This window comes from Stenella coeruleoalba (genome assembly GCF_951394435.1).
Source record: "Stenella coeruleoalba genome assembly, chromosome: 1".
Classification (NCBI taxonomy): domain Eukaryota; kingdom Metazoa; phylum Chordata; class Mammalia; order Artiodactyla; family Delphinidae; genus Stenella; species Stenella coeruleoalba.
Window position 1 is genome coordinate 104,153,006 of NC_137169.1, and position 26,447 is coordinate 104,179,452.

A 26,447-nucleotide genomic window follows, 5' to 3' on the forward strand; every position below is an offset into this window, starting at 1 on the left:
ACATGTGTGTGGGTTTACCTCTGGGCTTTCTACCCTGTTCCACTGATCTAGATTTCTGTTTTAGTGCCAGTCCAGATTGTCTTGATTACTGTAGCTTTGTAGTATAGTCTGAAGTCCAGGAGCCTCATTCCTCCAGCTCCATTTTTCTTTCTCAAGATTGCTTTGGCTATTTGGGGTCTTTTGTGTTTCCATACAAATTGTGAAATTTTTTGTTCTAGTTCTGTGAAAAATGCCAGTGGTAGTTTGATGGGGATTGCACTGAATCTGTAGATTGCTTTGGGTAGTAGAGTCATTTTCACAATGTTGAATCTTCCAATCCAAGAACATGGTGTATCTCTCCATCTGTTTGTATCATCCTTAATTTCCTTCATCAGTGTCTTGTAGTTTTCAGCATATAGGTCTTTTCTCACCTTAGGTAGTTTATTCCTAGATATTTTATTCTTTTTGTTGAAATGGTAAATGGGAGTGTGTCCTTAATTTCTCTTTCAGATTTTTCATTATTAGTGTATTGGAATACAGGAGATTTCTGTGCATTAATTTTATATCCTGCTACTTTACCATGTTCATTGACTAGCTCTAGTAGTTTTCTGGTAGCATCTTTAGGATTCTCTATATGTAGTATCATCTCATCTGCGAACAGTGACAGCTTTACTTCTTTTCTGATTTAGATTCCTTTTATTTCATTTTCTTCTCTGATTGCTGTGGATAAAACTTCCAAAAACTATGTTGAATAACAGTGATGAGAGTGGGCAACCTTTTCTTGTTCCTGAGTTTAGAGGAAATGGCTTCAGTTTTTCACCATTGAGAATGATGTTGGCTGCGGGTTTGTCATATATGGCCTTTATTATGTTTAGGTAAGTTCCCACTTTGCCTACTTTCTGGAGGGTTTTTATCATAAATCGGTCTTGAATTTTGTTGAAAGCTTTTTTCTGCATCTATTGAGATGATCATATGGTTTTTCTCCTCAATTTGTTAGTATGGTTTATCACATTGATTGATTTGCATATATTGAAGAATCCTTGCATTCCTGGGATAAACCCCACTTGATCATGGTGTATGATCCTTTGAATGTGCTGTTGGATTCTGCTTGCTAGTATTTTGTTGAGGAGTTTTGTATCTATGTTCATCAGTGATATTGGCCTGTAGTTTTCTTTCTTTGTGACATCTTTGTCTAGTTTTGGTATCAGGGTGATGGTGGTCTCACAGAATGAGTTTGGGAGTGTTCCTCCCTCTGCTATATTTTGGAAGAGTTTGAGAAGGATAGGTGTTAACTCTTCTCTAAATGTTCGATAGAATTCGCCTGTGAAGCCATCTGATCCTTAGCTTTTATATGTTGGAAGATTTTTAATCACAGTCTCAATTTCAGTGCTTGTGACTGGTCTGTTTGTATATTCTATTTCTTACTGGTTCATTCTGGGAAGGTTGTGCTTTTCTAAGAACTTGTCCATTTCTTCCAGGTTGTTCATTTTATTGGCATATAGTTGCTTGTAGTAATCTCTTATGATCCTTTGTATTTCTGCAGTGTCAGTTGTTACTTCTCCCTTTTCATTTCTAATTCTATTGATTTGAGTAGTCTCCCTTTTCTTTCTTGATGAGTCTGGCTAATGGTTTATCAATTTTCTTATCTTCTCAAAAAACCAGCTTTTAGTTTTATTGATCTTTCCTATTGTTTCCTTAGTTATTTTTCATTTGTTTCTGATCTTATCTTTATGATTTCTTTACTCCTGCTAACTTTGGGGTTTTTTGTTCTTCTTTCTGTAATTGCTTTAGGTGTAAGGTTAGGTTGTTTATTTGAAATGTTTCTTGTTTCCTGAGGTAGGAGTGTATTGCTATAAACTTCCCTCTTAGAACTGTTTTGCTACATGCCATAGGTTTTGGGTCGTCATGTTTTCATTATCATTTGTTTCTAGGTATTTTTTGATTTCCTCTTTGATTTCTTCAGTGATCTCTTGGTTATTTAGTAGTGTATTGTTTAGCCTCCATGTGTTTGTATTTTTTACATATTTTTTCCTGTAATTGATATCTAGTCTCATAGCGTTGTGGTCAGAAAACATATTTGATACAATTTCAATTTTCTTAAATTTACCAAGGCTTAATTTGTGACCCAAGATATGATCTATCCTGGAAAATGTTGCATGAGTACTTGAAAAGAAAGTGTATTCTGTTGTTTTTGGATGGAGTGTCCTATAAATATCAATTAAGTCCATTTTGTTTAATGTGTCATTTAAAGCTTGTGTTTCCTTATTTATTTTCATTTTGGATGATCTTTCCATTGGTGAAAGTGAAAGTCCCCTACTATGATTGTGTTACTGTTGATTTCTCCTTTTACGGCTGTTAGCATTTGCCTTATGTACTGAGGTGCTCCTATGTTGGGTGCATAAGTATTTAAAACTGTTATATCTTCTTCTTGGATTGATCCCTTGGTCATTATGTAGTGTCCTTTTTTGTCTCTTGTAAGAGTCTTTATTTTAAAGCCTATTTTGTCTGATATGAGAATTGCTACTCCAGATTTTTTGATTTCCATTTGCATGCAATATCTTTTTCTATCTCCACTTTCAGGTTGTATGTGTCCCTAGGTGTGAAGTGTGTCTCTTGTAGACAGCATATATATGGGTCTTGTTTTTGTATCCATTCAGCCAATCTATGTCTTTTGGTTGGAGCATTTAATCCATTTTCATTTAAGGTAGTTATCAATATGTATGTTCCTATTACCATTTTTTAAATGGTTTTGGGTTTGTTATTGTAGGTCTTTTCCTTCCTTGTGTTTCCTGCCTAGAAAAGTTCCTTTAGCATTTGTTGTAAAGCTGTTTTGGTGGTGTGGAATTCTCTTAGCTTTTGCTTCTCTGTAAAGGTTTAGATTTCTCTGTTGAAACTTAATGAGATCATTGCTGGGTAGAGTAATTTTGGTTGTAGGTTTTTCCCTTTCATCTCTTTAAATATGTCCTGCCACTCCCTTCTGACTTGCAGAGTTTCTGCTGAAAGATCACCTGTTAACCTTATGGGGATTCCCTTGTATGTTATCTGTTGTTTTTCCCTTGCTGCTTTTAATATTTTTTCTTTGTATTTCATTTTTGATAGTTTGATTAATATATGTGTCTTGGCTTGTTTCTCTTTCGATTTATCCTGTATGGGACTCTCTGTGCTTCCTGGATGTGATTGACTATTTCCTTTCCTGTATTAGTGAAGTTTTTGACAATAATGTCTTCAAATATTTTTTCAGTCCCTTTCTTTTTCTCTTCTTTTGGGATGTGTTTAATGTTGTCCCAGAGGTCTCTGAGACTGTCCTCAATTCTTTTCATTCTTTTTCCTTTATTCTCCTCTGCAGTAGTTATTTTCACTATTTTATCTTCCAAGTCACTTATCCGTTCTTCTGCCTCAGTTATTCTGCTCTTCATGCCTTCTAGAGAATTTTTAATTTCATTTATTGTGTTGTTCATCATTGTTTGTTTGCTCTTTAGTTCTTCTAGGTCCTTGTAAAACGTTTCTTGTATTTTCTCCATTCTATTTCCAAGATTTTGGATCATCTTTACTATCATTACTCTGAATTCTTTTTCAGGTAGTCTGCCTATTTCATTTGTTTGCTCTTTCATCTGCTGTGTGTTTCTCTGTCTTCTCATTTTGCTTAACTTGCTGTGTTCGGGGACTTCTTTTTGTAGGCTGCATGTTTGTAGTTCCCATTGTTTTTGGTGTCTGCCCCCAGTAGCTGAGGTTGGTTCAGTGGGTTGTGTAGGCTTCCTGGAGGAGGGGCCTGGTGGCTGTGTTCTGATGGATGAGGCTGGATCTTGCCTTTCTAGTGGGCAGTACTGCGTCCGGTGGTGTGTTTTGTGGTGTCTGTGACCTTATTATGATTTTAGGCAGCCTCTCTGCTAATGGGTTGTGTTGTGTTCCTGTCTTGCTAGTTGTTTGGCATAGGGTGTCCAGCACTGTAGCTTGCTGGTTGTTGAGTGGAGCAGCATCTTAGCGTTGAGATGGAGATCTCTGGGAGAGTGTTCACCATTTGATATTACGTGGAGCCAGGAGGTCTCTGGTGGACCAACGTCCTGAACTCGGCCCTCCCACCTCAGAGGCACAGGCCTGACACCTGGTCAGAGCACCAAGACCCTGTCAGCCACACGGCTCAGAAGAAAAGGGGGAAAGAAGGAAGGAAGGAAGGAAAGAAGGGAGGAAAGAAGAAAAGAAAGAAAAGAGAGGTAAAGAAAGAAAATTAAGTCATTAAAATAAAAAATTTAAATTAAAAAGTAATTAAAAAACAAAGAAAGAGAGAGCAACCAAAGCAAAAAACAAATCCACCAATGATAACAAGCACTAAAAAGCTATCCTAAAAAAAAAAGCAAAAAACAAAAAAGCAGACAGACAGATCCCTAGGACAAATGGCAAAAGCAAAGCTATAAACAAAATTACACAAAGTCCACCACCTCAATTTTGGGATGATTCGTTGTCTATTCAGGTATTCCATAGATGCAGGGTACATCAAATTGATTTTGGAGATTTAATCCGCTGCTCCTGAGGCTGCTGGGAGAAGTTTCCCTTTCTCTTCTTTGTTCACACACCTTCTGGGGTTCAGCTTTGGATTTGGGCCTGCCTCTGCATGGAGGTCCCCTGAGGGCATATGTTCTTTGCTCAAACAGGACGGGGTTAAAGGAGCAGCTGATTAGGGGGCTTTGGCTCACTCAGGCCAAGGGGAGGGAGGGATATGGAATGTGGGGCAAGCCTGCAGCCATTGAGGCCAGTGTGACATTGCAACAGCCTGAGGCGCAACGTGTGTTCTGCTGGGGAAGTTGTCCATGGATCATGGGACCCTGGCAGTGGTTGGCTGCACAGGCTCCTGGGAGAGGAGGCATGGATAGTGACCTGTGCTCGCACACAGGATTCTTGGTGGCTGCAGCAGCACCCTTAGCATCTCATGCCCGTCTCTGGTGTCCACACTGATAGCAGCAGAACCCGCCCATCTCTGAAGCTCATTTAGGCAGTGCTCTGAATCCCCTCTCCTCACACACCCCAAAACAGTGGTCTCTTGCCTCTTAGGCAGTTCCAGACTTTTTCCCGGACTCCCTCCTGGCTAGCCATAGTGCACTGGCCCCCTTCAGGCTGTGTTCACGCTGCCAACCCCAGTCCTCTCCCTGCGCTCCGACCAATGCCCGAGCCTCAGCTCCCAGCCCCTGCCTGCCCTGGCGGGTGAGCAGACAAGCCTCTCAGGCTGGATCCTCTGTGCGGAAATCTCTCCACTTTGCCCTCTGCAACCCTGTGGCTGCGCTCTCCTCCGTGGCTCCGAAGCTTCCCCCTGCTCCCACCCCACAGTCTCCACCCGCGAAGGGGCTTCCTAGTGTGTGGAAACCTTTCCTCCTTCACAGCTCCCTCCCACTGGTGCAGGTCCTGTCCCTATTCTTTTCTTTCTCTTTTTTCTTTTTTCTTTTTCCCTACCCAGGTACGTGGGGGAGTTTCTTGCCTTTTGGGAGGTCTGAGGTCTTCTGCCAGCATTCAGTAGGTGTTCTGTTGGAGCTGTTCCACATGTAGATGTATTTCTGATGTATCTGTGGGGAGGAAGGTGACCTCCTCATCTCACTCCTCTGCCATCTTGAAGGTCTCCCTCCTCTCTCTGGTTCTATCTCATTTCTGGCATCAGCCTACTCAGTACCTACTGCATACAAGGCAATGTGCTAGGAGATGCAAGGTTTTTTGGAAGAGTAAGGTATGAATAATGTCTTCCAGATTTTACAGTCCAGTTTTTGGAGGTAAGAACTTTATACATATCAAGAGAAATAACAGCACCAGAAAATGGTGTGAAAAAGGAGTGTTAAAGATAATTAGGGGGGCTTCCCTGGTGGCGCATTGGTTGAGAGTCCGCCTGCCGATGCAGGGGACACAGGTTCGTGCCCCAGTCTGGGAAGATCCCACATGCCGCGGAGCAGCTGGGCCCGTGAGCCATGGCCGCTGAGCCTGCGCGTCCAGAGCCTGTGCTCCGCAACGGGAGAGGCCACAACAGTGAGAGGCCCACATACCGCAAAAAAAAAGAAAAAAAAAAAAGACAATTAGGGACTGAGAGTTCAAATGAGAAAAAAAAAAATCACTGGACACTTGAAGCTAAGTCTTCATAATGGAAAGTGGGTTTTGGCCAGCTTCTGAAGAATGTGTTTAAGTGGGGGAAGTTGAAGACAGTGGTATGACTAAGTGGCAAATATGAAATGTGCAAGGTGTTTGAGAGACATGGTTCGAGTGATGGATTTGGGTAAGATTACAGTGGCAAATAAGGCCTCAATGTCAAGTTGAAGCTCTGCATGAGAAAAAAGGTTTCCTGTGCTTCAAACAGGCAAACTGGAATATGCGGGAACTGACCATGTATGTATGTGTCTATTTATGCCTGTGTGTTCAGTTGTGTGTGTGCATGTCAAATGAAACACAATGTGGAATAGCTGCTATTTGCTTATTACTTCATCCTTCCACTCTGCTCTTTTTTACAAAACAACTAAAAAGTAATGAGGATTTTTATGTTTTGCATTACTTTACATTTTGGGCAGCCTATTTTGTGTTATTGCTGGGTTCCCATTTAAACATCCATTTACATTAGCTGTTGGGTTAGTCACTGTTCTCCTCATAAAGTACAGACATATTTATGTAGCTGCTGTGTGATTTATTAACTCGTTATGCTATGTGAAACACAATTAGGCACTCCTACTCAGAGAATTTTGTTTGCTCTGTGTTCTGGAATAAGAATGAGAGTTCGTGTTTTTGTTTATTTTTCAGATACATTTTTCAAAACCCCCAATGCTTTTTTTTAATGAGTTAGAGCCATTAATGAGAGTAAAATCAACACAATATAGCTATATAAATTCTGTCTAATAGGGCCCTTTCCACCCAGAGGGGAAGGTGAAAAAACATGAATTTGGCTTATTCTATGGCCTAAGTTAGGAAATGAAGGCTTTGTTGACACAGGAAAGGAAGGGAAGCCCCAAGCCAGGGCCCCCCTGAGGGAAATATCTTGTTGCTTCCTGGGGTATGGCTTCCTGCAGCCGCCAAGTTGTTAACACAAGTGCTGCTGTTCATATCTGCAGGCCCACAGAGTGACTGGTGTGGGGAGGGTGACTGGATATGGTTGGAAGGTGATCAGGAGTGGAGGGTGGGGCCTAAGTTCTTCTCTAAGTGTTAATGCAGTTAAGTGCTCTCCAGTGTCTTTCCCACTTCATTATGCTTCTAGTTACGAAACTCTTGTCAAAGAGTGGAGGCTGTGGCCCACAGACCGCCATCTTTGTGTCAAGTAGAATTAAGAGGCTGTCCCAGCAACCACATGAGAGCAAAAAAGCTTGCATGCAGGGACAGACATGGAAGGAATCAGATCCCAGGGGCCTCAAATGGTTACTATCAAATGGTTACTATCAAATGGTTAGTAAATGGTTACTCAAATGGTTATTAAACTAGGTTACATCATTAGCCAAGGCAGGAAAACAAAATTCCTTCTCTCTCTCTGTCTCCTCCCTCTATATATACATATACATATATACTGCATTATATATAGTATGTATTATATGTGTATATATATAATATCTTTTTAATAGATTTTTTATATCAGTAACTCACCTAACAGCAAATAAGCTTGGCCATGAGATTTATCCCTTTGAGGTATCTTAGGAAAGGAGAGGGGTGCGAAGAGACTGAGTGGAAAGAAATACCCAGGAGTCTGTCTGGTGTAAATTCATTAGGTAAAAGCAGTAGGGAAAAAGCAAACTCAAAGGCATTTGGATTTAGGGAAGCAAAAATGTTATCGACTGTGGAACAAATACTGCTTTTCTGACCTATATTCTATCACACACAAAAGAAAACAAAACAAAACAAAAACGTAAGCTCTCCAACAATGGCAGGCCACAGTTCCTGGCATGATGCCTGACACCTGGCAGGTCCTGAACAAGTGTTAATCTCTCCTTCTCCCTCTCTTGTACATTAGTATGTATAAGTATGCCTCCAAAAATAAGTACACTTACTAAATAAAGTCCAAATTTACACAAGAGATACATTAGATGTTTTTATTTACTTTAAAAAAGTATTTCTGTTTTCCTTAGCAAATTGATTAATAATTTGAACTATTATTCAGCTTACAACTATATGATCTGTACGTATTTCAGGGACACACCAGTTACATAAAGTGAGACAGAACTATAGACATATTTTCCAAATGTGAGTAAATCTAATTTTGAATAGTTGAATCAGATATTAAATTTCCTTGGAGAGTTGGTTATTCGAAAGGGCCCCAAGGTGAATTCTTTTGGTAAAGCATAAACTCTTTCTGAATAGTGAAAAATTTCTGTGAAACTTGATGACAACTTATCTTGGCCCAAAAGAAGTGTTTGTCAAGTTTCCCAACAGTGGAGTCTAGGCAAAGTCCAGAGAGCAGCTCAGGGAGGGTAAAGGAAAGAACAGGTTATAGGAGGGGGTTGGGCACATCATCAAGCAAGTCTGTACGGATTTCTAACCTTGGCCGAAGATGGATGCATGGTTTCCAAACACAAAATCATGCATGCTTGTATTTTTTTACTTTTCAGGTTTTGACACTGAATTTTCAATTGAATTTTCTTCATGCATGTACCAGCTGCATTTTAGAAATTGAAAATGCAGTATTGACTAAACCTGGAAAGTATTACTTATGAAGCTTCACATTACATATGAAGGCAAGATAAATTGTACTTTAAACTGTGAGAGAAGATGTAGGCACTCAAAGGAGTGTGTAGCTTTAGAAAGAGAGAAAAAGGGACAACAACCCCCTGAGAAGTATCCATAGTTAAGGCACAGCAAAGGAAAAGTAGACTGAGAACGGGGTGGTCTGAAAGGGGGAGGAAAACTAGGAGAGTGCAGTATCACAGGAAGCTAAAGGAGAACGTGGTCAGTCAGGTTAATTGCTGCAGATAAGTCAAGTCGGACAAAGTTTGAGAGGTGTCCTTTACACTTAGCAATCGTGAGGTCATTGGGGACCACTGACAAATCAGTTTCAGTGTGGAAGGAGGATGGACCTGGCAATAAGTGATGCATGCCTCTGGAACTTCAGCTGTTCCAGAGAGGCTGCTGATAATCAACTAGTGGCTCTCACATCAAGACTGGACTTGAAGAGAAAAGTCTTGCTATTTAAGAGAAGAGCAATGTGCCCAGAGAGGTATAACAGACATGGGAACAGATGTTTTATTGTGGTAAATACAAAGATAACTTTACATTTTTGACTTAATGGAGCATCTCAACTTGCCCACACAGAAGTTTTCTTGCACATAAATTTTATACTTTTCTCAGTAAACAAGCCTGAATTTCTTTGTTACTCCACATGCCAGTAACACCATGATAATCTGAGACGATCTGTAGACAATGCTTAGTCCTAGTCTCCTCCAACAGTTTCTATGTCCTTGTCACTTGAGAATTCCTAAACCTATATTATATTCCTAAACCTGTATTAATTACATATAAGCATTTATTCACCATTTATTTATTCAACAAGCATTTATTAAAAGGGATCACTATTTTGGGCACTCTGGGAGATAACCAGGATGAGTAAGGCATGTATCTAAACAACCTGCCAGATGAAATAAGTAATAAATAACTACACATACGATAGAATTAAATATATGTTATAAGATGAACACAAGCAAATTCTTAGGAAAATGTAAACAAAAGAATAATTAGAGCTAATGCAGGGTGTGGGGGGTTAATTCCAAATGTTTCAAGTAAGAAGATGTGTCAAGGTGCCCTTGGGTTTCCCTTCTCCCTTTCACAATTCTCATATCTTATTTCACAAATTTTTAATATTTGCAGCTCTTTTTTGCAATCACTTTCCAATCTTTTCAAATCCCATAGAGACTAATACCTGGCCTATTGTAAATGCAAAAATTAATGTATAATTGTTTCTCAAGTTAATGCAATATCATGTAGTGTCTGGTGAGCACTGGTATGTAGGAATGGGGTCAAACCCTTTGTCCTGTGACAGTGAATGCTATAGGCTGTGTTTGAGGTCAGAACACATGATGTTTCTGATGAATAGGCAGCAACAGTTTGCTTCTAGCCTCCCGGTCATGCTAGGAGAGTTTCCAGACAGCACTTCCAAGAGTGTGCATATCCTGTTTCAGCCGCAAAGGTATCACCATCAATACAAACATCACTGACAACCAAAAGGTTATGCAAAACTGCCCAACATGGCTTGGGAAGTCAGGAAAGTTGATTAACTGTTATTTCCTGATCTATAAATCATCAATTTTCAACCTCTTTATGTGCTATCCATAAAATATTGGCTGTGGGCCTTTGTTATACAAGGATATCTCATTTTGAAAATGACCTTGTAAATAATAATTAATATGCTACAATGAAAGAGTATCCTGTATCCTGTTGTAAAACATACAAAATTGAGTCACATATTTTAACTGCTTTATCCTGTAGTTAAGGAATATGCTACACATGTGTATGCCTGTATGTCCTATTCAGCACTTCATTAAGGCGTCATATCTCAGAATGTGCATTTGAATTAGCTTGCAAATAAAGTTCCTAAAGTTATGGACTAATAATAACAATGCTAATTAAAAATAATAAGGGATTATATATGCAGCACACTTTCAAGTGATAAAAAACTTACATACTCATTATCTCATTTGTTTCACGTAACAATCAGGAAAGTGTATCATTTTCCCTACTTAAAAGATGAAGAAATTAAGATTCAAAGAGAGTAAGTTTCCCAAGATCACACCACTGATGATGACAGAAATGTGACTACATTGCAGGAGCGATGACTTTTAGTAGCATTCTATATGGTTGTTAGAGGACTTTTTTTCTTTTAATAAAGGTGAGATTCATGGACAAATAAGATTGGCATCACCTTGGAGCCTGTTAGAAATGCAAAAATCAAGGCTGTAAGATTTATTGCTAATAATATACAAGGTTTCTTTTGTAACTGGGGTTATGATACATTAACAGAGATGCCATATATATGTGTGTGTGTGTGTGTATATATATATATATATATATAAAAATAGCTTTTTGTTATGGCATAAGGAAATGCATTGTGGTCAACAGAAGTTGCTGAATGTTATTCAGATTTGGAATTCCATGTGAAAGTCTAAGGAAATACATGAAATATACACTCCATTAAGAGACATAAAATCTGATTTTTATCTCTGCCACTGATTTCCCATTTGCCTTAGAGAAAAATCATAAAATTATAAGGTGAGAAGGTCATCTAAATTATCAAGTATATGTATTTGCGTTTTTTATCCTGTTAACTTCCAAAAGGATTTGACTTAACAGATTGAAATGCCAGAAGAACAGGACATAAAAAGAAAACAGATACTATAATAATTTTTAAAAGACCTTTAATGCATTGATGTTTTAACCAATTCCAATATTTGGGCATTATCTCTGGCTCTAAGTTTTTTGGGAGAATAAAAACAAAGACAGAAATGTATACATAGGCTTTTAAGATCTCTCACCCAAATTACCCAAGAAACCCGGGCACTTATTTATTTCAAAAGAGTCAATCCTGATTGCAAATGCCAAACAGAGAAAGAATTGGATGTCTACCATGTTCAGTTGCCATTGCTTCTGCTGCTGCAGACTCATGGTCTGATGAATTTTTATTCATGGCTGTCTCCTTCATTGGTTAGGCAGTGTAACATGCTTGAGAGTCATAAAGTTATGGCTGTGTTTAGTTTACACACCTGAGCTTAGCCATTCTTCCCAAAGCATGTCAGCTGTGTGAGGGTGTTTGAGCCTAAGGAAGGTTCTAGTTTTAGACACAAGCTGGGCCATTACTACTTCTCCTCCAAAAACCCTAGCCAAAATCAGAATCTTCCTTCTCTCCTTAAAAATTTATCTTTTGGGTCCTTGATATACTCTTCTTCCACTGACTCTTAATCAGGTTATTCCTAGTAGTAACACTGAACCTCAAAGGAGTCCCTTTTCTTTTCCCTCCAGAAAGATTTTTGATTCCATGTATGTTTACCCACTTCCCTCCCCAAGACTCAGCATTGTGTTGTGTACCAAGAAATATTGGGAGAAGCTATTGCATGACTTTAAAGGACCATTTAAACCATATTCCAGGAAAATAAATAGCTAATAGACTTATATTTCATTCATTTGTACAACAGGCCGTTATGAGTGCCTCCAATCTGCCAGGCACTGTTCTAAGCTCCCAGGAAGCAGCAGTGAATAAATCTGACCAAGTTCTTGCAACCACAGAGTTTACATTCTAGTAAAAAGATGAACAGAAAACAAACATCAAGATATTTAATGGCAGTCAGTGAAAAGTATTTTGAAAGTAAAGCAACGGGCTAGAGAATGAGACAGGTTATTTTAGATAGAGTTATCACAGAAGGGCAGTTTCACATTGGGCAAAGTGAGGAAGTAAGTCATGTAGATTCTGAGAGAAGAAACTTAGAGGAAAACAACATGTGCAAAGCCCTGAGGTCTGTGCATGCTTGGCAAGCTCAAGGGACAGCAAGGAGGCAATGTGTTTGGAGCAGGGCAAGCAGCAAAAAAGTAGCAGATGAGGTCAGAAAGACAGTCAGTGGTAAAACATGTAGAGCGTTGAAGACCACGGTAAGAACGCTGGCTTGAATTTTGCATGAGATGGGAGGCCTTTGAAATGTTTTGAGCAGAAGACTGACACAATCTGATTTGTGTTTTAGAAGAAAAACCCCTGGCTATTATGTGGAGACTAAAGTGTGAGGCATGGGGTGAGGGTTGGGGGGTAAGAGTGGAAACAGGGAGAATAGTTAGTGTCATTGAAAAAAGAGGACTAATAATTTGCCTTTGGATTTAACACAAAGGAGCTTATTAGTGACCTTGATAGGAGCAGTTTTCATTAGGCTGGTGGAGACAAAAACTTTTTGTACAGCCCTCTGCCCTCTGATTACATCATGAACTGGCTTTGAGATTCTAGTGGAATTCGTTCATTCAGAATGGCGTTTTTTTTAATTGGGCAATTACTATGTGCCAGAGACTATACTTCTCACTAGAGATACCATCAATTAATGAAGCACTAGTTCTTATTTATCACCAGGTAGGAAAGACAGACATGTAAAATGATGAATTATAAGCCAATATAATAAACAATTATCTTCTTGTTGGAATGAAATGTAGATAATAGGAGCTTAATCGCTTTTCTTCATGGGTGTTTAACCCATCTGAAAACTATCAGAGCCTTAGGAAACACATCAAAACATATTCTTTTCTCCCTCCATTTGTATAAAATATTTTTAAAAAGAGAACCTAAATTGTTAAATGGTTTTACATAGAGTAGTCTCACATTTGAAAGATGGTTTTCTTGCTTTCCAGTTATTGGCTATTGTCCCATCCCGTTCACACAGGACTTGTATGGGTGATGTGGTTTGTTTTCATTTCCTGGAACAGAAGAGAAGGAATGTAGAGGATGAAAATGGGAAAGAACTGTGCTATAGAAAAGACCCTTACAAATCTAGGCCAGGGTGTTTATGTCACCAAACAACAGAAGAACCTAATAAACCAAGCAAAAGGACATACTTGAGTGACCACACTATAACCCCTTCAAATAAATACCTGACTGGATTTATCTGAATGCTTCGTGTGTGCACGGGTCTGTGCGTGTGTGCACATGTATGTATGTTTGTGTGGTCATAAAATTTAATAAGTGCAGCTGTGTTTATTCAACTCTATAATATTCCACATATACATAGAGCAAACCTGGGGCTAGAGATCATTCATAGCTTCATGCTTGGAAAGAGTGTAAGTAGAAAAATTGTACAACCCATGAAAACCAATTCACACTGGCTCATACATGCATAAAGGCAGGGAGATGCTTTAAGTAAATTTACAGCTGAAATCACTGCTTTGAAACCTGAAACTATTGTTTCAACTGACTAACTAGATTTAGTCCATTCAGAAGCACTTCTGAGAACAGTCACACACATGATTAAAGGGACAGAAAAATCACATTTACATGAAAATGTTAAGGAAACTGGGATTATATGACATGGAAAAGAGCAAAGTATGAGTGATAGCTTACTGTTTCGAAATATACGAAAGTTATACTACTGAAGACAATATCCTATATTTTCTGACAGTGGAATAGAAGAGATACATATGGAATTAGATAAAGAGAATTTTGTCTGGCAAGAAGGTTTGTCAGATACTCAACTGCATTACAGAATTAAAGATTGAGAACTTTTTTCAGTTCAACAGGTATTTTTAACACATAAACAACTATAAAAATACTGAAATTCTCTCCAAGAACTTACTCTCTTTTCTCAAAACCTTATTTCTCTGTCTTGGCACTGTGGTGAAGCATGGAAAGCAAGGATCTTCTGACAGCTGTGAAAGTAAGAAGCCAGGCAGAAGAGAGAACTGACAACTCTAATGTTGGCTAGTAAGCTGAAAAACTGGTGGGAGTATAACATGGGACAACTTGGAAAACTCTTTGCGTTATTATCAAGTTAGTTAAACATGCATTTAAACAATGACCCACCACGTATCTACCTGTGAGAGATGAAAACATATGCTCACAAAAAGATTTGTGTAAGAATGTTTATAGAAGTTTTATTCATAGTGGATAAAAACCGGAAACAACCGAAATGTCCATCAGTAGGTCAATGGATAAACTAATTGTGATATATTCATATAACCTAGTACTACTCAGCAATGAAAAAGAATGGGCCACTGATGCGTGCAGCTGCATGGATGAATCTCAGAAACATTTTTTTTAATATTTATTTATTAATTTGGCTGCTCCAGGTCTTAGTTGCGGCACACGGGATCTTTGCTGTGGCATGCAGACTCTTAGTTGCAGCATGCATGTGGGATCTATTTCCCTGACCAGGGATTGAACCCAGGCCCCCTGCACTGGGAGGGCAGAGTCCCAACCACTGATCCATCAGGGAAGCCCCTCAGAAACATTTTTTAAGTGAAGGAAACCAGACATAAAATAGTATGCACTATACAATTCCATTTACATTAAGTTCACGAATATGTAAAAGTAATCTACAGTTATGGAAATCAGAGTGGCAGTTGCCTATTAGACGGGGTGGGGATTGATGGGTAGGGAACAGAAGATAACTCCTTGTGATGATGGGTTATGTACACAATATACATCTGTCACAACTTATCAAATTTTGCACATAAAATTTGTTTCATGTAAATTTTACTTCAATTAAAAAAAATTCAGTGATCAAAACCCTCCAATGATATTTCATCTCACTTAGAATTAAATTCAACTTCTTTTTCATAGCCTCTAAGGCCCTCACTTTCTGTCAGAGCTGACTTATGATCTACTTGCCCCTTGCACACTCCTTTCCAGCCTCAAAGGCCTCCTTATTATTCCTTGAACATGTGGGCATGCTGCTCCTGCCTCAGACCTTACACTGCCCTTCCTACTGCTAGGAACCCTCCTCCTCTGTAGATCTATAAAACCAGTTCCCTCTCTTTATTTAAATCTTTGCTCAAATGCCACCTCATTAGACAGTGCTCCCTAAAATCCCTTTCTGAAATAGCAGCACCTCTTCGCAACACACACACACACACACACACACACACACACACACACACACACTCATCTCATCACTCTTTATACATTTCCCTTTTCTTCAAAGCACATATCAAACCCATACATTGTAGTATATATTTATGCATTTTTTGTCTTTCCTCCATAGAACGAAGAGTTCTGTGGCTAAGACCTTTTTGTTATTCACTAATGCATTCCCTAGTACTTAGAAAAATATCTATTATGTAAATATTCAATAAATATTTGTTGGATTGTATGGTAGCTCTATTTTTAGTTTTCTTAAGGAAACTCCATACTGTTCTCCATAGTGGCTGTACCAGTTTACATTCCTACCAACAGTGTAGGAGGGTTCTCTTTTCTCCACACCCTTTCCAGCATTTATTATTTGTAGACTTTTTGATGATGGCCATTCTGACTGGTGTGAGGTAGTTTTGATTTGCATTTCTCTAATAATTAGCAATGTTGAGCATCTTTCGTGTGCCTGTTGGCCATCTGTATGTTGTCTTTGGAGAAATGTCTATTTAGATCTTCTGACCATTTTTTGATTGGGTTGTCTGTCTTTTTGACATAGAGCTGCATGAGCTGTTTGTATATTTTGGAGATTAATCCCTTGTTGGTTGCATCATTTGCAAATATGTTCTCCCATTCTGTCGGTTGTCTTTTCATCTTGTTTATGGTTTCCTTTGCAGTGCAAAAGCTTTTAAGTTTACTTAGGTCCCATTTTTTAATTTTTGTTTTTATGTCCATTACTCTAGGTGACGGTCCCTATGTTCTCTTCTAGGAATTTTATGGTGTCATGTCTTACATTTAAGTCTTTAAGCCACTTTGATTTTAGTTTTGTGTATGGTGTGAGGGAGTATTCCAACTTCACTGATTTTCTTGTGGCTGTCCAGCTTTCCCAATACCGCTTGCTGAAGAGACTGTCTTTTCTCCATTGTATATTGTAGCCTCCTTTGTTGAAGATCCTGGGCATATATCCAGAAAAGATGAAAACTCTAATCCAAAATGATGCATGCATCCCAGTGTTCATAGCAGCACTATTTACAATAGCCAAGACATGGAAGCAACCTAAGCGTTCATCAACAGAGGAATGGATAAAGAAGATGTGGTATATATATACAATGGAATATTTTTCAGCCATAAAAAAAAAAGAATGAAACGATGCCATTTGCAGCAACATGGATGGACCCCTGGAGATTATCATACTACGTGAAGTTAAGTCAGAAAGGGAAAGACAAATATCATAGGATATCACTTATATGTGGAATCTAAAAAAAATTATGCAGATGAACTTGTTTACAAAGCAGAAACAGACTCACAGACATAGAAAACAAATTTATGATTACCAAAGGGGAAAGGGGGTGGGGGACGATAAATTAGGAGTTTGGGATTAACAGATACACAAAATACTATATATAAAATAGATAAACAACAAGGTCCTACTGTATAGCACAGGACCTATAATAAGCTATAATGGAAAGAATTTGAAAAGAATATATATATATATACACACACACATATATATAATGTAATATATATAACTGAATCACTTTGCTATACACCAGAAACTAACACAACATTGTAAATCAACTATACTTCAATAAACATAATAAATAAATAAATATTTATATATTTTTTGAATGAATAGTTAAGCAAAGGTTAGACAGGTGATGTGTATAGGAGATACAAACATCAGTGGGAGAACAAACTAGATGTGTCAGCTATCGATTGTTGCATAACAAACCCCTCCAAAACTACTGGCTGAAAACAACAACAGAAGTTTTGCTCACAAATCTGTAATTTGGGTAGGGCTCAGCAGGAACAAATAGTCTCTGTTCCATGCAGGGTCAGCCTTGGTGGCTTGACTAAGAGAAGAAGGATGCACTTTCAAGATGGCTCACTCACATGTCAGCTGGGAGCTCAGAGAGCAAGAGCCATCAGTTCCTCTTCATACAGGCATGGTGGCAGAGTTCCAAGAGCAAGCATCCTAAGAAATGGGAAGTTGAAGCATCACTTCCACGCTCTTATCAATATACAATGTAAGGAGTTACAGAGCCCAGATTCAGTGAAAGGGAATATAAGCCATACCTCTTGATGGGATGAGAGCTGAAGAAGTTTATGGTCATTTTTTACAACCACCTCACAAGGTGATTTTTTTTTTTTTTTTTTTTTTGCGGTACGTGGGCCTCTCACTATTGTGGCCTCTCCCGTTGTGGAGCACAGGCTCCGGACACGCAGGCTGAGCGGCCATGGCTCACGGGCCCAGCCGCTCCACGGCATGTGGGATCTTCCCGGATCGGGGCACGAACCCGTGTCCCCTGCATCGGCAGGCAGACTCTCAACCACTGCGCCACCAGGGAAGCCCACAAGGTGATCTTTTAGGGTATGTTCCACCACCCTGGGATTTATAATTCTGTGATTTGTTTTGTTGTAGAGTTTTTCAAAATCCATTTGCAACGTTACTTAATATTAAACTAAAACCATGATATGATAATTCAGTAGCTAATTATATTAATATTAAAGTTCTAATTATGTCCTAGATACAGTGTTAAAGTGTTTTATATGCTATATCTCATTTTTTTAATTTAACAAACATTTATATAGCACTTGCTATATACTAGGCACTGTTCTGGTGCTTCAAGGATAAAACTTAATTTAATCCATGTAACAATCCCATAAATTAAGTGCTATTATTATCCTCATGCTACAGATTAGAAAGCCTATGCAAGAAAAGATTAAATACCTTGCACAAAGTCACACAGCCACTGAGGATGGAGCCAGGATTTGAACCTGCAGTCCGATCCCAGAGCCTATACGCTTAACCACAGTGTCATGCTATCTTTCTCTTAATCCACCCAGAAATCCTATAATGTAAGTACTCTTGTTATCTCCATTTGACAGAAGAAAAATTAAAGCTTAGAGCAGTTGTCATCTTCCCAAGGTCCGTCTACCTACATGTTCCCAGCGTTGCCCCAGTATTTTATACATTGCTTCTCTCCTCACAGCAGTGTTGCAAGATAGATGTGTCAAAACTGAGAAAGAAATTTTAAATAACATGCTCCAGCTTCACATAGCTAGCAAGTGTTAGAGCTGGGGGTTAAACTCAGGTGTACATGGCTGCAAAACCAGGCTTATTTATTTTGCATTGCCCTCATCTTCAGGAGCAGGGCAAGAAGGGAGGAATGGAGCAGCTGACACTAAGGGAAGAGCGTTCCCTTCCATGCTGGGACTCCTGGTTAACCTCTGAGAGGGCTTGCAACAGAGATGGCCAGAGGTGACAAGAGATCTACAGATGATTAGGAAAGGTTTCTGTATCTATTGTTAGATTGTAAATGCTAGCTTCATATTTTTCTCTCTCCCTTGGAGAAATAGTTTTACTTTCCTTTCTCTGCTCTAGGGCATGACCTGTTTTTCAGTGCAGCCATTGTCTTCAACCCAACTGATAGAGGAGGAGGTGAAGTGATGAAAGTCAATCTACCCAGGGACCTCTTGTGGTTTAGTCAATTAATTGTTGGTCCTTTGGGGAGAGGGGAGTGGATGAAGAGTGAGGAGCAAAGGAAGAGACAAGAAAAAAAGAAATCAACTAATCTCCTGGACCTGTCAGGATTCCTCTCAGTTTTTCCTATGAAGATGTCCCTTGTGGCCCATTTAGAGCCATTTACCGAAACATTTTCAGATTTCTTTGATTTTAACATCTGCTTTCCTCTTTCTTCCCTGCACAGTCCTATGCTTCCGGGATACATGGCAGTCAGCCTTTGATCTTGGTGCCTCTGGTTAGCTGCATGCTGTAAGTTATCCTCCTCAAGCTAATTCTGGGCAATGATGAAATCTACATCCCTTCCTTCTTCACCCTCTTTATCACAAGCCTCCCATCAAGTTTGACATGAGTCAGACCAGCTCTCCCATGGGGTCTCACAGAACTCACTAATTCTTTATAAATAACAGGGACTTCAGTCTATACATAGTCCTGGAGTTACTGTGTTAATCCTATAAAACAGCCACCCTAGAAAGTCATAGTGGTCCCAAAGAAATTAGATTATCAGCAAATAAAAAGTTTAGTATAATTTTCAAGCTTAATTAGGTTAGGTACAACATTTCTCCATGTTATTTGCATCATCACCATTACTATCATTACTTGATTTCTGTCAACTTCAAATTTGCTAAGATACTGATTTAAGTGTGGGAAAGGCTGGAAAATACATTAAGGACAAGCTAATTTGGAGAAGGCTAACTTGAGAGTGAGAAGGTTAAATTGTAGAAGCTTTTAAAAGAACACAATTGTAATAATAAGGCTTACAAAATTATTCCAATTATCTGTGTTCCTAAGAATATTTATATAATGGAGATAAAGATGATTTATAATAAACTTTTAAATGTAAACATTTCTTCAAAATATTTTCTCAGATAATTTAAATATTTCCAGGTGATATTATCTATCACATAGCATGTGTATTCAAATTGTTCTTTAATGATAGCAAAGAAAAAAGGTAAATGTTAGACCATTCCCTAGGCAAATAATCACAAACTCTGAGTAATGGAAATTTTATTGTACTACTTTTCTACCCTCTGGGAAAAATACAGGTAATATGTAAAATGTTTCTTCTAGTGAATAGGAATTCCTTCCTATATTTTCAAATTATTTATTATTATAAGTTTCCCAGAGGAAACCATATCCTGTTACTATTAATTCTTGATATCCAAGTGAATTTTTCATCTTGTGACTTTCCCAAGGCCAACATACACTTCAAATTACATTTTAGTCACAGATTCTGTCTACTCTGTAGTATGTTTCTGGTAGTAATTCTCCATCTCCTAGCTAGTACAGAAGTTTATGGAAACATGCAATGTAATACCAGACTGAACTAAACAACAAGTTCTAAAGCATTTCACTTTTTAATTAACTGGCATTTAGCAGTTACCCATATCATGCCCCTTTCCATATAATTAAGAATAAACTATATTAACCTATCATGTTAGAAGAGGGCAATAGGAAAGTGAAATACACTGTTCCTGTTTATATGATTTGCTAGTAATCAAAAGTGAAACACACTTACAATCTTGTATTAAAAAACAGATAATAATGTGTTTTCGGCTGAAATTCTCAAAACATAAAAAGACTGTGGAACCAAGAAGGTTGGCTTTTTTAGATCAATGGTTTTTAAACTGTTCTGTGGCCATTAAATTTAGCTATGTTCCAAGAACTGAACAGAATCTAAGAAGCAGAGGGAAACTGAGGCAGGAAGAATCGGGGAAGGTATTCAGAGGTAGAGGTTCTCAGTTAGATTTTGGAAGCTGGTGGAGAGAGGTGAAGTTGGCAGATGGAAGGGAGAGCAACAGAGACAGATGTCTGTCTTAGGCAATGGTGATCAGCACTTGCTCAGAGCAGACTTCCTCCCCACTGGCAGATGTTTTCAGACCTTCTTTGAGGTAAAGAGCTACCCTTACAGAACCTGGGGTGGCCTGTCTCAGGCAGGGGTTCAGCTTTGCTGACTCCATCACATGCTGCTGATGGCGAAGGGTGAAGGCCCTGGAATGCCTGTCTTTGAGCCTCATCCCTCTTCATGACTCCTCAGGGAGAGCTGTCAGTGGGACGTTCCGGGCCATAAAAAAATGATCCTCTTCCTGGGGACTAGATTATTTCACCTGGAAAACCCAAGCATTCTTTCTTCCTGCAGGCATTTGTCAATGGGACAGGACCTATTGCTCTCCAGAGTGGGGATGGATCTGCCCCCTTCATTGCCTGGCCCCTGGAGCTTTGAGATTCAGCTGCTGGGCATAATTGCAGTCTCTGCTCTTCCCTACTGCCCATATCCCCAGCAGTGCCTGGTCTCTTAGAGCTACAGCCTATGCACACAATTCTAAGAGAGTTGCTCTATGAGACAGATATTCTCAACCTTTCCTGCCTACTTCCAATGAACCAATAAACCTAACAGCTGCTGTTTACATAGCACTTACGTTTCAGGGAGCTCAGAGCAATTTCCAGTAACAGACTCTAATCCTCTCCCAAGGTCTGGGTGGTAATAGGTATTAATACTATTCCCCTGAATACATAAGAGGAAGATTGAGCCAAGGAACTTGTAACTGTTTGCTGAATATTGCCTGGTCCTTAGATGGTTCGTTCATTCAACTATTTTTTTCCAATTATGTCCTTGTCACTGAATTGTAAGGCATTTTCACATCTATTAACTTATTTTTTTCCCAAATTTTCTCAATGATAAGAATCACCTAAGGCTCTTGTTAAACAAATAACTTCCCTGACCCCTGTCGTGGACATTCTCATTCAGTGGGTCTGCGATGGGACCCAGGAATTTGTGTTTGTCTGAGTGATTTTTTTTTTCCCCTCCTTTTGTGAAGCAGAACATTCCAGATGATTATTATCATTAGGAAAGTTTGGGAAACATTATTCCATTTAATTTTCACAGTAGCTGTGTGTGATATTATTATGTACCTTTATTGGAAAATAAACACGTGATCAGCATATCAGTATAGAAGGTAGAGACATAAAAATCTCAACTAATTCAACTCTAACTCCCACAGACAATAGGTGACAGTTGATTAGTTTCTTATATTTGCTGGATCTTCCCAATCACACCTTCTCAATAATTAAGAACCGAGCTACTCGTCTGGGGTTTGAGCTATTACATAATTCCTGCCTAGACCTGTGCCATAAATCAGTGCCATGAGAACTCCCTACTAAAGACTGTTCAAAATAGACCCTTTTCACTTTTCCAAAAACATGACATTTCATCTACAAGTTTAAGCTCATCTTCTGAGCTCCGACTTCTGACCCATCCTTATTCCATTGTTGTCATTACTGTTTTCTCCTTCCTCTCTCCCTCCCTCCCTCGCTCATTCTGACTATTCTTTCCCTTGATGAAATACTTACAAGTCTCCTTTCTCTGTCATAACTGTTCTGTGACCACTGATAGGGCTGCACAACTCCCACCCACAGCCCTAAAGATTTATTCTTGAGGCCTTGGGCAGAACTTCTGTCACCTTCATCCTCAAGAGGGATCATCAACTTGTACATGATCCTGGAGATCCCAGAAACTCAGGAGCTCTTTCCTTCTGTGGTTTCCAGGGCTCCTGTCACCTGCAGATGCTAGGCTAGGGAGTAGCCCCAGTTCAAGCATGGCACTCACAAGCAACATCTCACATCTAAATGAAAAGTGTAACGATTAATTCAACTGCTCTTATGTGGTCTATAATAATTTAATGTCTGGTGTTACATAAATCTACTGATACACTGATAAACTGTTTCTCTGGGGGAAAAGAGGAGAGAAGAGGAGGAGAGGGGAGAGAGAAGAGATAAGAGAAGGGAAGGGAAGAAAGAGAAGAGAAAGAGAAAGAGAGAAGAGAAGGGAAGGGAAAGGAAGGGAAGGGAAGTGAAACAAAATAAGAAGAAGAGGAAGGGAAAGGGGGAAAAAAGCCCTGATTTGTAGCATTTGCAGATTTCAGTAGTGTAAATACTGTCATGATGGCCAATTTCAAGTTACCAAAGATTTAATAACCAGCTTTAAGAAAAGCCTGAATATTTAAGAATCAGTTCTCATGAGCTGGTGTGAACCAGCTCTAGCATACCACTGTGTAAGTCTGACCCCAGAAAAAATTAAATCATTTTCCCCCAGATCTTCTCATGCTTTCCACCAGATACCCTATATACTAGTACACAAAGATTACTCACTACTCCCCAAACGTGCTGTGTGCTATCCCACCTCTATGCCTTTTCATCTTGATGGTCTGTTTTCCAGGGATGCCCTTTTTCCTCATTTCTTCAAGGCCCATCTCAAATGCTTCCTGTTCCCTGAATCCTCATAGCATTTCATCTGTCACTCTCTTATGACACTTAAAACTTTATCTTGTATTAGAGCTGTTTTTATTTTAATTTGTGTCCTGTACAATTACTGAATAAAGGCTCTCTGCACTGTTCCTGTATTCTCATAGCACTGAGAGCAATGCCTAGTGCATAGCAGGCACTTATTAACAACCATCTATCACATGCTTCTAATGTAGCAGGCACTGCTGTATCCCTGAGGAACAAACACCTCTGTGTTTGAAGAACTAGAGAACTTAAACTGTGATTCTGTGGGGAAATTCCAGAATCAGATAGCATATGTAAGTCGACCACTAACACAGTGTATCTAGAACAAGTTGATGACTTCACTAAGTAGATAGCTTCTACCCAGGATCATTGGAACAATTAATCTAAACATGGGTTCAGCAAAATTTTCCTGTAAAGGACCAAAATGTAAGTATTTCAGGCTTTTGAGTCCATAAAATCTCTACCAAAACTACTCAACTCTGCTACTGTAGTGAAAAAGCAGTGATAGGCTATATATAAACAGAATGAGCATGGCTACATGCCAGTAAAACTTTATTTATAAACACAGGTAGTGAGCCAGATTTGGCCCACAGGTCCTAATTGGCCAAGCCCGGGTCTAGGTACTTGAAAGCTCTGATTTCCAAACTGCCATGTGAATTCTTTTGTTCATTTTCCTTTTGGTGTCAGTGTTCCTTTTTACTAGCTTCTAACTTAGCCTATCATGATTTTCTTGCTAATAATACTTGCTTACGTGTAGGCTTTGTTAGAGATAATCATCACTCTAAATGTAATTTAGCTCATCCAGGCATTGTTTGTGCAGCCAATTTGAAAAACAGTATAAAGATATGTTACACTGACTCTGCCAATAGTAACACAACTTATAGATAATACATAAATGTAATAAAAATGTCCTTGCAATAGAAAATGATACAGATATTAGTGAGATTCAACTATGACTGTTGTCATGATAATACCTACAGATAATATATTTAAGTTCCATTAAGGTTGACTGTATCTCTTATAAAGTACCTGAGTTCTTTTTCCTATGGTGAAATCAGCATCTTTAATGCCAACTCAGAACCAAGACTAATCATTCTGTGGTGCTAGTAGATCATTCCTAGTGTATGACTCTCCAACACCCCCAATGGACTATTTCTTACAAGAAGTGTGCATGGTTAAAACCCTTTCCAAGAAAGTGAATAATAATTGGTGAAAGGTTCCTAAGGGTAATGATTCTTCTCATAGAAGCTGGAAAACTTGAGATGGTCATCAAAAATGAATTTCTTACTTTGGCTGCCCTAGTAAATAATGCAGCTCTTGCCCTGGGTGCACAACTGACCTTTTAAAATTCCTTTGCCCAAGTAATTATGGAAAATAATATAGCCTTAGACTTTAGTTTGGCAAATCAGGGAAAATATGCACCATTTCTAATACTTCCTGTTGTACCTGGACTAACAAAATGGGTTAAAATAAAAGGCAACTTGGATATCTAAGGAAGACCCAAGGAGCAAAAGCCCAAGAAGTGGGATTGTTTTCTTGGTCAAATCTGAGAAGTCTTGGATTACTATTTGAAAGGGCCTATTGAGTCCTTCTTATAATATTTTAGTTATATTGTTTGGCACACAATTGTTCAGTATATATTTTCCAGAGTCTTAAATATTTCCATGCAGCCACTGTCCCAACAGGTGATTGACCAAATAGCAAACAACAAAGAGGGTAAAACCATGCTGATCCACTGTCAACTGAATTTAATATATCTGCAAACAAAAAAACCTCATCTTCAAGGAGAATCAACTATGGTGAAAATATGAGTAATGCTTGAAGTCTTTCTTGAAGAAGCTTAGCTAGGAGAGGACCCAAAGGGTGACTGAAAAAAATGTAATCTTTCCTTACTCCTAAAAGACCAATTTTCAGTAGCAAGGATGACAGGTAGCCACCAGAATAAGTTTTAAACCTGCTTAATCAATGAATAAGAGTTCTATATATAGGCATGGAACCATCAGAATTGGTTTTAAACACTTAATCAAATCAAAGTCAACTTGTTTTAGTGAACACACTTCTGTAAGCCAACCAATTAATAAAAACCCCTTGCTCCTGAAGGCCAATCAGGAATGGGATCATTCCAACAACTTGCTTCTGAGTGCCATACAATCAACAACAGTCTCCCCCAAATAACCATACTTCTACAGTTCACACCAACTTATTTATAACAATGAACTTCCACCAATCTCTGAACTCCACGCTTCTTAAAATCCTTATGTATGAGCAACAGCCTTCCCTCCTTAGAGAAACTGCAACTGAAAAGCAAGTAAGCGATAAATTCAGAATTGTGCACTTTTGGGTTTTTTGTTTCATCACCATTCTGAGTGGCCATTTCATACTTTGAGAAAATGGAGGAAGATAACAAGATGACAAGGGCATTCCAAGTACTAGGGATAACTTGGGAAAAACGTGGAGACACAAAAGTACTTGGTGGGTTCAGGAATATGGAGCCCTTTGTAGTAGCTGCTTGGCATTGGAAAGGTCAACCGAGAACCAGATTTTAAACTTTGCAGAACAACATGAAGAGTTCATATTTTATCTGCTAAGTGTTGAGAGTTCATTGAATATTTTAAGGTGGAGAGTTATAATTAAATATGAGTTTTAGGGGCTGAAAAATTCAGTGCCAACATCACTGCTTGAAGTGACCATGGCATATTCAATATCTATATTAGAGATAGAATCTACTGGATCTTATGACTTATTGAATGAGAGAGGTAAGGAAATTAGAATCAAGGATGATATTTTTGACTCGAATGATTTATTAGAAGGAAGAAAGAGAGGAAGGGAGGGAGGGAGGGAGGAAAGGCCAGAGGACTGGGATTGTTTTCTTGGTCAAATCCAAGAGACCACTTCCATGCATACCAGTTTCACCTTCATGACTTCTTTTTTCTTCAAATCAGTGTCAAAGGTTCTTTCTAACCTTATTATGCCAATATTAAAATGTAGGTTAAGGGGAAAGTTCTTCACACATTTGGCCTAAGCTTTCACTACCCTAAGACTGACTTTGGGCCCCAATAACAGTGAAAAATTGCATTTCCATTTGATCTGGGTTATCTGGACAATGCTTCCTTTCCATATACATTTCCTACTGAGACT

At 38.8% G+C, this 26,447-nt stretch overlaps 1 long non-coding RNA gene across 2 annotated transcripts in view; it reads left to right on the plus strand.

Annotated features, from left to right (window-relative positions):
* Positions 1-22,771, plus strand: part of LOC307197920 — a 165,334-nt gene extending 142,563 nt beyond the window's left edge. Inside the window, exons 2-4 of one of the 2 annotated variants that reach the window (XR_013831551.1) lie at positions 16,435-17,870; positions 18,198-18,358; positions 19,210-22,771. This is a non-coding gene — a long non-coding RNA (uncharacterized lncRNA). Of the gene's footprint in view, positions 1-16,434; positions 18,359-19,209 lie in introns of both variants that reach the window. The other variant, XR_013831550.1, reaches the window with a different exon arrangement.
* Positions 22,772-26,447: the final 3,676 nt, after the last annotated feature.